Raw genomic sequence first — 13,408 nt, forward strand, 5'->3', positions numbered from 1 at the left:
TACTCACAAATGAGTATGCAAGTAAAAATGACAGAATCTGAATAAAGGCAATGATTGATATATCAAAGTCAGTTATTAAGATATTATTAAGATATCTTCAAGATATTGTGCTACAGTTAGGCTAGATATTGTGTTCCAGTTGGGGGAAACCTCTGTATTATTTCTTACAACCCATGTGAATCTATAATTAACTCAAAATAAAAAGTAAAAAAAATATATGCCAATTATGTGCTATCATTTCAAACGTACCATGAGCATCTAAACACAAAATACTAAATAATAGCCATCCAACTTTATATTTCAGACAAATCAGTCTTTACATGCTTTAGGCAAGAGCCTGGGTTTTGATAACTATGATTCCGCCTCAGGGGCAGTACCAGTTACTGGTATCCTTCCAACATTCCAGACTGTATAGACCCATTAGGCTTCAACTGCTATGACAGAGATACTTGATTTTATTAATTCTTCGTTCAAGTATTTATATATGGGGCACTCATTTTGGGCCAGGTATCAGGCTAAGCACTAGGGGTACAAAGATGAAGCAGGGATCGCCTTGGTGCTTGTAGATATTCCAGTCAAGAGGAGAAGTCAGATGGACCCACAGTTAACCACCACAATGCTCATGATAGATGCTGTAATAAAGGGAAGAAGAGGAGTCCTTGGAGGACAAGTGGAATTGGGGAGGGGAGGTTCAGGCAAGTTTTCCTAGAGGAGGTAATGTTAGAGGAAAATCTTAAAGAGTAAGTAGGAGTTAGGTGAACACAAAAGAGAAGAAAAGGTTTAGTCAGGGAAGACAGGAATTGGGCAGGCTGGGAAGCATGAGAAAGTGTGGTGCTTTGAGGAAGGGCAAGGGAATGCTGGAGCGCAAGATACAGGTAGGTGGGCCCTGGGCGAGCCAGGCTGGAGAGGTGGGCTGGACCAGAGCATGGAGCACTTGTCCCCTTAGACCAAGGGAGCTGGGAGCCACTCATAAACTTTAAGTAAGGCAGTGACATGACTGATCCTGTCTTCACCTCTCCTGGATAAACAAGGACAAGGCCTATGGATTTTTTTTTTTTTTTTAAGGAATAAAAGAATCAGTGGGCTGTATGATTCATTTTCTTAGTCCTTCCTTATCCCAGGCAGAGGTTCATAGGTAAGGTGCTTCTCAAATTGCTCCCATCAAGCCTCAAATGATTCCACTTCCTAGTTGATGAATCCAACCAATAGAAGGCAAAGAAGATGAATCTGGGTTCTAATCTGAGTTGGAGAGGTCGTGGGGAGGCTCATACAACATCACCAGCCCAGTATCTCTGTCTTCCTCTCAACTCCCCTTTCTTCCTCATGGCCTGTGCCCTGAGGGCTACTCCCCGAAACCCAAAGAAGTGGGGTGGGGGAGGTTAAGGTGGGGCACAGCTGGTTTTCTGTTGCTGTGACCAAAAGTCCTACTAAATCCCTGGTAACTCATGAAAGAGAAAGAAAATAATATATTGAGAGCAAAACAAGCCAGCACACTACCTGTCTCTAAGCTTGCCATGGCAGCTTTGGCATTTGACTCTGCTCTGCTCAGCCCCCAGAACATTGATTCCCCTCCGTGGAAGCATCTCATCGCTAAATACCCTTCCAGGATGTGTGAGACACTCCTTCCCTCTTAAATGGCTGACTGAACAAATTTAACGGAGGCTGTTACCCACTGAGTTCGGTATCAAAGCACTAAGGTCAAGTTCTCCTTGAGTTTTTGCTTTTATCTGGAGTCTCTCGCCTCCTGCCCTCCACTGCCATCAGCTTCACAATATCAGACAGACAGAGTCTGGGCAGCTCCAGGATCCACGTTTCTCAGCCTCACACACGAGGAGGGTAGGGGGAGAAAGAATGGAGGGAGTTGACGAATGTAGGGGTTTCATTTGGGACTAAATGGGGCCTGTGCTTGCATCAGAGGATCTTATATCATGGAAAAATGGAGTCTCTTAGAACTCAGTGTCAATAGACAGATTCCATTTGTCTGAGAATTAAGGAGTGTGCAAAATCAAGCATGCAGGGCTTCCCTGGTGGTGCAGTGGTTGAGAGTCCACCTGCCGATGCAGGGGACGCGGGTTCGTGTCCCGGTCCGGGAAGATCCCACATGCCGCGGAGCGGCTGGGCCCGTGAGCCATGGCCGCTGAGCCTGCGCATCCGGAGCCTGTGCTCCGCAACGGGAGAGGCCACAGCAGTGACAGGCCTGCGTACTGGAAAAAAAAAAAAAAAAAAATCAAGCATGCAGCATGGGTAATGGAAATGGCCTTGGATTACTCTGTTTTCCATTTCTCTGTCCTAGCTGTACCTCTGACCCAAACTTTTACTAATATAACTACCACTTATAGAGTACCCACCAAGGTACTCTATAAATACATATGTAAAATAATGGTCAAGGCATTGGAACTGACCAATCAGAATAAGTGCTAACTGTAAACAACTGGTATAGTTGCACCAGATGACCCACTAAGAATCATATACTGAGAGAGATACTTCATATATATTATTTTGAATTTTCACAGATAAAGAAAGTGGGATTCGGAGTATCCAAGCTCATACAGCTTAAGACTGGATCCAAATCCAGCTTGATCCCACAATCTTGCTTTTTTATGTCATCCTCCCCCTAGGGTACATTTGTCTGTAGGCAGCCTCAAGGGAATCTGGAGAATGACTCCTTAAAGTCAAAGAACACATGGCCAGTAGGAACACCTGAGCTGGCAGCGCTGGACGACAGAAGTCAGTCCCAGCCAGCTCAACTTGAATGCGGAGTAGATGGCATTGTACCAGGCTCACCTGTGATCCTGCCTCAACCTGCAACTTAGGGTTTAATTACACACTGTCTTGCATTGTTTACTAATTGTTGCAGGTCAATCTTATACTTTTATTCATCATTCTTCATTCAGTCATCAAATATTTTGGAGCAACTGGGCACATTCCTTCTCTGGCAGCCCTTGTGATACCAGCATGGAGAGGTAGGCCAACTCAGATAGCTAGTTAATGGCCCACTAAAGAGCAAATGAGGGCTAATTTGCCTTTTTATTTTTTTTTCTTTTTGGCTGTGCCATGCACCTCGTGGGATCTTAGTTCCCCAATCAGGGATCGAACCCATGCCTCCTGCAGTGGAAGTGCAGAGTCCTAACCGCTAGACCACCAGGGACTTCCCTAATTTTCCTAATAATAAATTAATGAATTAAGTTTTGCATTTAGTTTGAAAATGTTTTCAGATATTTCTTTAATAAATAAAAACTATATATTCAACAGCTAGAATTTGAAAGTAGGAAGTTGGATGCACAAATATTTTATTTCTAGCACCTCTGATCAAGATAAAAAGTCTTTATCCAAACATTAGCTTTGGGAATAAGAATGTATACAAAAGCCAGTTTTCTTATTATTGTTAGTACTGTGAATTTTAATATCTAGTCTTTAATCTAGATATCTTAACTCATACATCAGAACAGCATTCTTTTAAGGTATACAATCCTTGGACTCTTCTATTAATTACAGTTAGTAAGTCACCTTAGCTCTTTGAATGTATTTGGATGTCCTATTTAAAAAAACAGTCATCTGGAAGCCCACAAAAGATTCTTTAATGGCTTGACAAAATTCAAGCATCTTCTTAATATGCCTTTCTTACTCCACTAAGAAGCCTGTAACTCGTGAAACAGCTGCAGGGAAACCATAGGTTGCACTTGAAAAACCCCAGGTTTCAGAATTAGTACCACCGCTTAGTTGCTAGGGATCTTTGGCAAGTTACTTGAGTTTCCATATCTGTAAAATGGAGATAATGAAACCTACGGGAAAGGGTTGCTGTGGGGATTCGAGATCACACATACACACAGAATCCAGCACAGAGGCTGTGAGCAGTAAGTGCTCAATAAATGTTAGTTTATTTCTCAGGGGGTTGTTGGGAAGGTTAAATAAGTTCATAAATATAACTGAGCTCACATAGTAAGAAATTACTGTTCCACCCTTCCCACTTGAGCATTGTCTCCACTGTAGTGAATATTGGCAGTTGTTTTCTTTATCTGTGTAGTCATCCAAAGTGGACAATTCAATCAAGTCTCCACTTGGAGCCTTGTATCTGATGATCTCATTGTTGTGGAGATCTGAGAGATGAAAATATATATTGGAGCCACGACAGGACAGTTTTGCAACAGCAGCCAAAAGCCCTTGAAACGTTCTGTCCGTTGATCCAAAACTCCTACTCATAGGAATTCACCTTTAGGAAATAATCAGAATTATAAATAAAGATTTATGACTAGATGTTTAGTCAACTGTGATGCATGATCATAATAAAAATAGAAATAATCTAAATACATGACAATAGGAGAATGGTTGAATAAATAACAACCTCTCTGAATAGCACACAGCTGTTTAAGTTGAACTTTGGAGAAGATTTAATGACATGGGGAAAATAATCACATTTCAATGTTAAATTTAAGAAGTAGGATCAAAACCTGTGTTTACAGTGAACACAATTTTACAAAATGTGAAAGTACCAGATGAATCAGTGAAGAAACTGACCCCTAAGTTACCAAATGCATAAGAAAAAAATAAAAAATATTGAATAAAAGTATCCATTTATGCTGCCCTTTTAAACATCTTCCAGTTCTGATCAATTAAAATCATATACTCAGTGAAGATGAACTATGGATTTGTATGATGAGAAACAAAAACGAGAAGAATGACTAGAGAAAACACTCTGTTAACATTGTTACCCGTAGGTAGTGGGATTAAGGTAATTTCCTCCTTCTTTGCGCTTTTCCATATTTTCTAAATTTTCTTCAATGAACATATTTTATAATGAGGGAAACAGATTTATATTAAAACAGAGGGGAGATTATCAAGTCCCTATTTCTCTTTGCCTACGTGCTAGTAATTTTCTCAGCACAATTCTTTCCAGATATCCTTCACCACCAAGGGGCCCCCTGTCCATATGATACAAATGGAGTGTCTATAACACACTAAGGAGGGAGCATCCTCTCTTCATGTCACTCACTGCGATTCCTTCCAGTTCACTCTGCACAGTTTCGTGATATGCAACTTATATGGATCTACAATCCCTGCCCACCCACCCCCAACATAATAAACGTGACATAACAAATGTGACTTCCATACTAAATGCTGCTTTCTTGATAGAGGCCCAGATAGCCCCCAAGGAAGCAAAACACCAGAGGGACTCACCATGAACAAAGTGGAGAGTAGCAGAGAGCACCTGATCACAAGTCCACACTCTGTTTTGAGATGGCTGGGCGGTTAGAGTGGGGTAGGGATGGTAGTGATAGGGAAACTAATAAAGAGGGGAAGGGAGAATTAGGCAAGGAACTTGCTCCAGGCAAAGGGAGAGAGTTCAGAGATACAATGTCCTTACAGGGGTAATAATAAACACAATTATGTTAATACAAAGAACCATAAAAACAATAAACACACGTGAGTTGCCAACAGTGTGCTTGGCACTGCGGCAGAATCAAGCCCTCTCGGTTAGGCTGGGATCTGCATTCTGTCTGAACTCTGTGGGAAAGATGAGCAGCGCCACGAGCAGTCTGGGATGGAGGGAAGTACAGGCCATGGGGTCTTTCTCCTGGCTAAATAACGTTGGTAAGGACTTCAACCTTCTTTGTTTTCTGTTGCGCCCTGACTGGTTGACTCAGGGTATAGGGGACACCCAAAGGCCAGAATGGAGGGAATCAAGAGTCCTAGGAGAAAGTCTTTGGAAGAAGACAATGGGACGGGGTAAGAGACATCTTTGAGATGTTGATCCATGAATAGTATATAAAAGAATATAGAAGAATCAATATGAGCGTTTCATGCATAGGTTCCTCATTGGTATCCCACATTATCAGTGAGAGTGGGACTTGGAGTCATCTTTGAAAAACAGACAGCTCAATACTCTGCTGGGGGCTCTGGGGAGAGGGAGTGTTTTCACTGCAGTGGAAGGCTGGCTGGCCCATTCCCTTGGGAAATTGAGAGGTCTGTACCCAGGATGGGCCCCAGACCTGTACTCGTGAGTTGTGCCCTAGAGGAGGACGGTAAGAAGGTAGAAGCTGATATGGGCATTGAGTGGAGAGAAAAATAGGCCTTGGAGAATGTTAGGGGGAGAATGTTGGAGAGTAAGAGAAGGAAAGTGGGGAGGGAGGGAACTGGAGAAGAAAGGAGTGGAAAGAATACAAGTGCATAGTTCAAGGAAGGAGTATATAGTCTTTTTCACCTTGTTGAAAATGGATCGTCCCCTTTCTCCACTTTCCCCTGGGGACAGACCCAAGAATCCAGGCACGTGGAGCTGAACGTTCCAGATACATCAATAAAGAAACTGGCTCATGCCTGGATTTCCAAAAGCATGAGAAAAAAATAGTACAACATATTGATTAAAGGATGTTTGTGTTGCCCTTTTAAACATCTTTGGATTCAGGTTCAATTAAAATCATATACTTGGTGTAAAGTATGCATTTTTACTGATGAGAAACTGAAGAAAATAAAGTTGAGGCCCAAAAAGGTTAGGTGACTTTCTCAGAGCCACATGGTAGCTTGCTGCCTCCCAGTGCGGCTCTCCTGCCATAAAGGAGGCGGCACCTTCCTTCTCCCCACTCCCTGCCTGCCTGTCCGCTTTCAGAACGGTTCCTTCCCACTTTGGCACAAACTCCAGCGAACGCCTGCCTTAACCCTTCTGGGTCTCGGTCTCCTCAGCCTCGGTATAAGGGTGTGGACTGGATGACCCTTCACTATGTTTCATCACTTACAGATTAAGAAGGGGACCCATTTGCCACCAACTCAGTACGTGCTTGACTTCTCAATACCGTGGAAAAGTAGTTTTTAAAACGTGGCCCTGGACACACAGCATCAGCACCACCTGAGAACTTACTAAAAATGCAAATTCTCCGCCCTACCTCAGACCCTACCGAAGCCGAAACTCTGGGCGTGGAGCTCAGCAGCCTGTGTTTTAATAAGCCTGCAGGGGGTTCTGATGCAGCTCAAGTTTGAGAACCGCTACTCTAAATGCTTTTCTGCCCAACACTAAAGGGAGGGCTTAACACGCACACGCGCACAAGGACGTAACTAACTTTTCTCTGTGGCCGCTACCCCTCCCTCGCCTCCCCACCCCCCATCCTTTTCCTCGCTCTTCCATCCTGGGATGATGAATGGAGGTCAGGGCAGGGCGCTGTCAACGGAGGAGGACGCGGCGAACCCTCCCTTCCCCGACCCACCGGGTGGGTCGGTCGCGGGGAGGTAGCATTGGGGCTGTGGTTTCCTTATAAATTTCTCGACAGCCGCTGCCCCATTTTGGGGGCATTTAGGGGCGCGTTTAACAACAGAGTTTACTTTTAATGATTTATCCAATCATTTGTTTGCAGAATGAAGGAGACCATTAAGAAGGGGGGGTGTCAGAAAAAGACTTGGGGAGAAGAGACTGGGCGAAAGGAGGGAAGGATAGCGTAGCAGAGCAAGGGTCTGAGGTGAAGCTAAAGAGAAATGGGGGCTCCGGGGAGCCCGTGGGTGTGGGAGAAAGGCGGAGGACTTTGCTTTTGGTACCGGAAAGAAAGTGAAGTTTGGGGAGAGCACGGGACTAAAGCGCAACAGAAAGAAAAATGGGTATTAGGAGAAAAATTGAGTTTGGGGGTACTGTTTTTTTTTTTTTCCCCAGCTTCCTTTCCAAGACTTTCTTTGCTCCACTTTGCTCCTCCCCCTCTTCCCCGCCTCCTCTTCCCCCCTCCCCCTCCTCCTCCTCGCGCGGTAATGGGAGGCTCCTAGGCAGGAGCAAAAGAAGGAATTGTTTGCGAGTTCAGTCATCCAAAAAAGCTTCTTCCATATGGAGTGACCGGGTGCGCAGGGCGCGGCGTCCCCTGCCTTGTCCTCCCGCTGCTGCCGCCGCGGCCCCCGCTTCCTGCCGCAGGGACCCTGAGCCCCGGCCCGCCGGTGTCAGTCGCCGCGAGCGCACACGCACACTCACACTTACACACACAGGCGCACACACACTCACACTCACGCCCGCCGCAGCCGAACGCACCCGCACGCGCCCTCCCTCCCCGGCCCGCAGCTTCTCGGTCCGGGGCTCCTTTGTTGCTCCCGCGGCCGCCGCTCTCCCGTTTTGTGTGTCCCTGGGTGTCACTGTGCGGGTTGTGTGTCCGTGCGGCACCGGGCTGTGTGGCTCTCTCTGCGCCCACCGCGCCCCCGGGCCCCGGCTCACCCTTCCCAGGAGCCGGCTGCACCAGAGGTGAGTCACGTCGCTGAAGTTTGTTTTCTTTTCATAAAAAGTTGTGTTTATTTGTTGGTTTGGGGAGGGGAGGGGGCGGGAGGCGGCCGCAGGCCGGGCGATACCGAGGAAGCGCCGGCGGGTGGCTGGTGAGGACGCGCCGGCGGCGGGAGCGGGTCCCAGCGCTCGGCCCGCGGGCTCCGGCGGGGGGCTGCGGCCGAGGCGGGCGGCGGGGTGCCGGGTGGCCGCCTCCAGGCCCGGGGCCGCCGCATCTCGTTCCGTGCGGGTGCGGTCTGGACGGTCGTTCCCGGAAGCTTCCCGGTGGAGGAAGGGCCCGGACAGCCTCCCAAACTTCCCCGGAGGTTGACACCGGTCTCCGGCTCCCAGCGCGGGGCTCTGGGGAGAAACCCACAAGGGGTCGGCAAATACACAGCACCACCGCACACCCATTTGGCCTTTTAGGGGGTGAGGGTTTACCGTCTCGGAGTTTAAAAATAATAATAATAAATAAATTTTAAAAATTAAAAAAAAAAAACTAAACCCAAATGAGGGACCGAACGGACCGGGTGCAAAACAGTCCCAGAAAAGCATCCCCCGCTAGAGGGGTGGAAGGGCCGAGGCTGAAGTGAGAGTGTCCAGAGGTCCTCCTGGGGTTGTTCTCTTGGGGGTTTTTGTTGGTGTAACTGTGAGAGGTTGGGAAATGATCCTTTGGAACAGGTGGGAAGGGACTGTGGAGAAGGGCAAGGAACCCAGGAGGAATTTTCTGCTGGATTTTTGAAGGCTCTGCTTAACTTTCAGGGTGCCCAGTGTTAGTTTGCTCTTCCAGATGGTAGGAGGATTTTGAGGGCTGGGGGTGCAGGCAGACCTGGTGGAGTTTAAGGAGCCCTAGGGATTTGTTTGCTTAGTTTTGTTTTGGGTATGGGATTGCAGTGGCAGTGTTACTTGAAAGGTGGTTGTGTGCCTCCAGAGATGTGGCAGTAGAGCTAAGAATACCCAAACCACACACCAGCGATCCTAAACAGGCACTTTCTGGGCGTGGTGGGGTGTTCTGCCTCTCCCCCATCCCTTCTCAGCAAGTTCAAATGGGTTTGCATAAGTTTTTGACCCAGAGTTACCTCTTTGAATGGACTGAGTGAAAAGTATGTTGTGGTTCCAGGCCCTTGTGCCACCTCCAAGTGCCTTGTACCCAGCTCACATTGGTCACCTAGATCTTTATTACCCAGAACCTTGCAGACACTGGTCATTGAATGAATGAAATTTTCAAAATTCTTGAATGCACAAACATTTCCGATTTATTCCACAATTGGGCCCTAAGCAGGCAGCCTAGCCCTGTGATGGTTTCTCATCTCTTTGGTTACAGTCAATAAATCAATCTCCATTTTCTCAAGGGCAGCGTGACAGTATTTAAACAGTCTCCTTGGACTAAGGTGGGGACGGATGCCCCCATACATCTGTCCAACCTGTTTTCTGAACTTAAAGTGAATCTGAGGCAAGAGTTTGGCCATTTTGAGGTATGTAACAGGTTTCCCAGGAACGTTTCTGAGGTCTTATAATTGGTACTTTTTTATGGTTTCATAATTGAAATCTAGAAGGTTCCCATGGTAATCTTGAAGCACCTTGGGGTCAGTGGGACAGAGGCAGGGTGAAAACAGAAGTGGAGTTATGATTTTCCTGCAGGATGAGTTTTTGGAGCGAGTGTATGGAAAATGAAAGAAGTAAGAGTTGCCGCTTTGCTGACGTTGCCTGCCCCCAACTATTGCTTCAAGTTTGGCCCTTCAGGAGGCCGGAGGCTGTCTACACCTATGAGATCTGAGGATTGAGATGTCAGACACTGTCTCGTTCATCCTCTGTCAAGAGATCTCAGAAGAGGAACACTGCAAGAAACAGCTTCTCAGGAGAAACTGCCCAAGCCACAGCATTGGCTTTACTGAGGAGAGGAAGTTGATAGAGTCCAGGATAGTTGGTTCCTTGACCACAGTTGGGATGGGGTTGCGGTGGGATAGAGGGAACCCTGCTTAGCTGTTGATCGGTTGGCCAACTTGAATAAGAGGGTGATTTTTGTTCCTTTACATTCTTCAAATGGGTCCAGAGATTTTCCTTTCTTTGAAATGCTCTTTCAAATGTTTGGGCTCCTAGCTCTCTTCAGCAACTTATCTGTGGTTTCCATACCCTAAGAAGGAGTAGGAGATTTTACTCATGAGATAATTCAGTTGACTTCCCCAGGGATCCCCAGGGTATAAGCAAGGATGGTGAGAAGTGAACCTGGTGGTCACAATATTCCATGGGACCCTAGGGTTCTGAGTTCAGATTTCCACAAAGTCACCAGTATGGTTAACGAATAAGGGTTTTCCTTTCTGTGTCTTTTAAACAAGCGGATAGAAGCTGAAGAGGACCCAAGTGCACCAGATAATTGCTTCCAGTACTTTCTGTCCTCTGAGTAAGAAAGTATTAACCTGGCACCAGAAGATATTGTACATTGGGAGTTTGCTTTCTTTCCTCCAAACTCCAAGCCTTCTTGCTATCTGTGAAAATAAGGAGGAGGGTGGATGGAAATTGGGGAGGGAGAGAAAAGAAAGTGATTTGTTACATTTTTTAAAGTGTATTTACTTTAACATATGGAACTTATTGTCATCTCCATACTTCAATTCAGTAAAAGTTTATAGCACATCAGACCCCAGACTGGGAGCTTTTTTGTCCCAAGAAAATAAGCTTTCTTAGTCAAAGGATGGTTCTCCAAATGACCCTCCCCTCCCAATTTTTATTTTTTGCACAAGCATGTACTACTAATAAAAAAAAATGTGTTTTAAAGTTACCCACATTGCCATACTGTAACTGTTTTTGTTCATCCATGTGCATACATACTTTTCACATAGCTCCAATAAAAGTAAAGACTCTTGTAGTCAGACAGCCCTGAAGCAGCTCTACACTTTTGACCAAAGACTCGTAGGGAGCAGGTATATCCAACCACTTTGCTATTGCTGGGAACAGCCTAAATCCTGAGAATGCTCCCACGTGGAGCCTTTACATGTAATATTTTCATCATTTATGAGGCTGGATCAAATATTTGGGGCTGGAGGGTGGGATGGAAGAGGGTGTTTGTTTTTCATCTAGAAATCCATGTTTACAAAAAGCCTTCCTAAATAGGGCTCTTGCCTCCTTGGAGCCCTCAGGGTTGGAAATGGGTAGAGAAGGGGAGGTGGAATCGGGAAGTAAGACTTAAAGGATCCATCTCAAGTGGCACTGCCCTGAGGATTAGGAAACTTGGCTTGGACCCCTGGCTCTGCCTGTGGACTCCATTCACACTGACTCAATCCACTGAGCCAATTGCTCACTAAATCTCCATTACCACTGAGTTAGCTCCTTCCCCAAGCTTGCCCAGTCTCTCCTGCCTTTCCTTTTATTATTCCGCCATCCTACCATCTTTTCCATTTCTGCCACCACCATGCTTCTTCATGCCTTTGACAATTGCTGACACATGGCTGGACTCCCCACTGTCTACCCATCATCCCCCTACCCTCACGCCCCGCCAACGCCCATCGTCCATCAGTCCCATAAACTCATCCCCCAGTCTAAGCTTACAATCTAAATTTCTTAGCCCTCTCACATGTGGCTCTGTCTCATCTCATAATAATATTACCTTGATAGAACCCTTCTGCTCCAGCTGGACCCATCTATTAGCCGACCCTTGATTTTGGAAGGGATTCACTCCTTCTGCTGCCTTACCAGCCCCAGCCCCTTCCCTGTTAACCCACCTTACTTCGTATGAGGGCTGCTGATAATGTGTTCTTAACAGATATTTGGTGAATATTGGTGAAAATGGACCACTGGATGCAAAGGTAATGGTTTTGTAAGAGCAACAGACTGTTTTCAATGTAATCATTGTCCTTCATCTGTTCGGTTCATTTCTAGCAAGGGGCCAGGTAACTGGAGATTTAAGGAAGCCTGTGGTTTAGAAAAACTGCTTTTTCTCTGTTTTCTTATTTGTAAAATGGACTAATAAGGAATTACTCTGGTTTATAGCAATGTACCTTATAAAAAGCAAATACTTTCAAAGTGTTTATTTACTTTGTTTGAGACACTTTCTTTTTCCTCAGGCCCAGAACAAGCTTCCTGGAACCCGTGACCCATGACGTCTTGTCAACATTCACACCGTCTGAGGGTATCAGCAATGAAGTAGAAGAAGCAGGTGAGGTTTTCTGCCCGTAGTCTAATATCTCTAGCCTATTGGGTCAGTCATATTTTGATGTTTTATGTTTCTGCTTGAAGATAAGAGTGTTTCCCATCCTTCAGTATTGAAAGGGTCCAGTTTTGAATGGAATCTGAACTAAACAAGTTGGTTCTAGTTCAGCTCGGATACTCTTACAGTCAGAGCCTGTGGTGGCCTCTTTCCCCTGGCGTGACCACGTCACCCCCCTTTCCCTGTGGCAAATTCTGTTCAACATGTTGGTTATAAACCATTTACTGTGGATTTGGAGCCCAAGACTGCTGTGGAGAAGTCCTGCTTAGGTTTGGATGAGGAAAGCCCTGTGTTTATGTGTCTACCAATGGTATTACAGCAAATGCCTTCTCATCTGATGTACTGGGCTGTGTTTATCTCACAAAACCCAGAGGGATTCCGTGTCATACCATCTTCTGAAATAAAGTTAGGAAATAGTTTCTCTTTTCCTAATGGTGAATTTGGCCTTATCTTCAAAGAAGGCCTTTGATGTTTGGGACAGGGTTATTGGGCAGTAAGAGGAAATGGTAGGAGAAAGATCAGAGTCAATGATACACAGTCAACTTAACTTGGTTGCCAGAGAAAACGTTGAGGAAAGCCTCAACTAGTTCTCCTAGTTAGTAACGGGAAAGTACATTTATGGGTTGAATAAAAAATCATCCAAAAGGAGCTGAGCAGCAGAAAATATGGAAAAGAAATGTTTATTCTTCTCCAAAATGAGTTTGGACAGCATTGGACAAGATGAGGGTGATGACTCATTTGTAGGTTGGAGCCTACATCCTTTCAACAAGCTTTTATTCAGCGCTCACTGTGTGCTCAATATCAATACCAGAGCCCACGCCTTCCAGAATTCCATGACTGAGGGGAGGGGACATGCAGGGCACAGCAATGCAAACTCCAGTGTGAAAGTGCTTGGACTGGGTCATGAAGAAAGGCTCCTGGAAGGAGGAGAGCCTGGGAGCCTCTCAGGCTAAGTCCTAGAGGCAGCGATGGGGCTGGCAGGACTGAAACGT

The sequence above is a fragment of the Leucopleurus acutus genome, assembly GCF_964270905.1.
Source record: "Leucopleurus acutus genome assembly, chromosome: 5".
Classification (NCBI taxonomy): domain Eukaryota; kingdom Metazoa; phylum Chordata; class Mammalia; order Artiodactyla; family Delphinidae; genus Leucopleurus; species Leucopleurus acutus.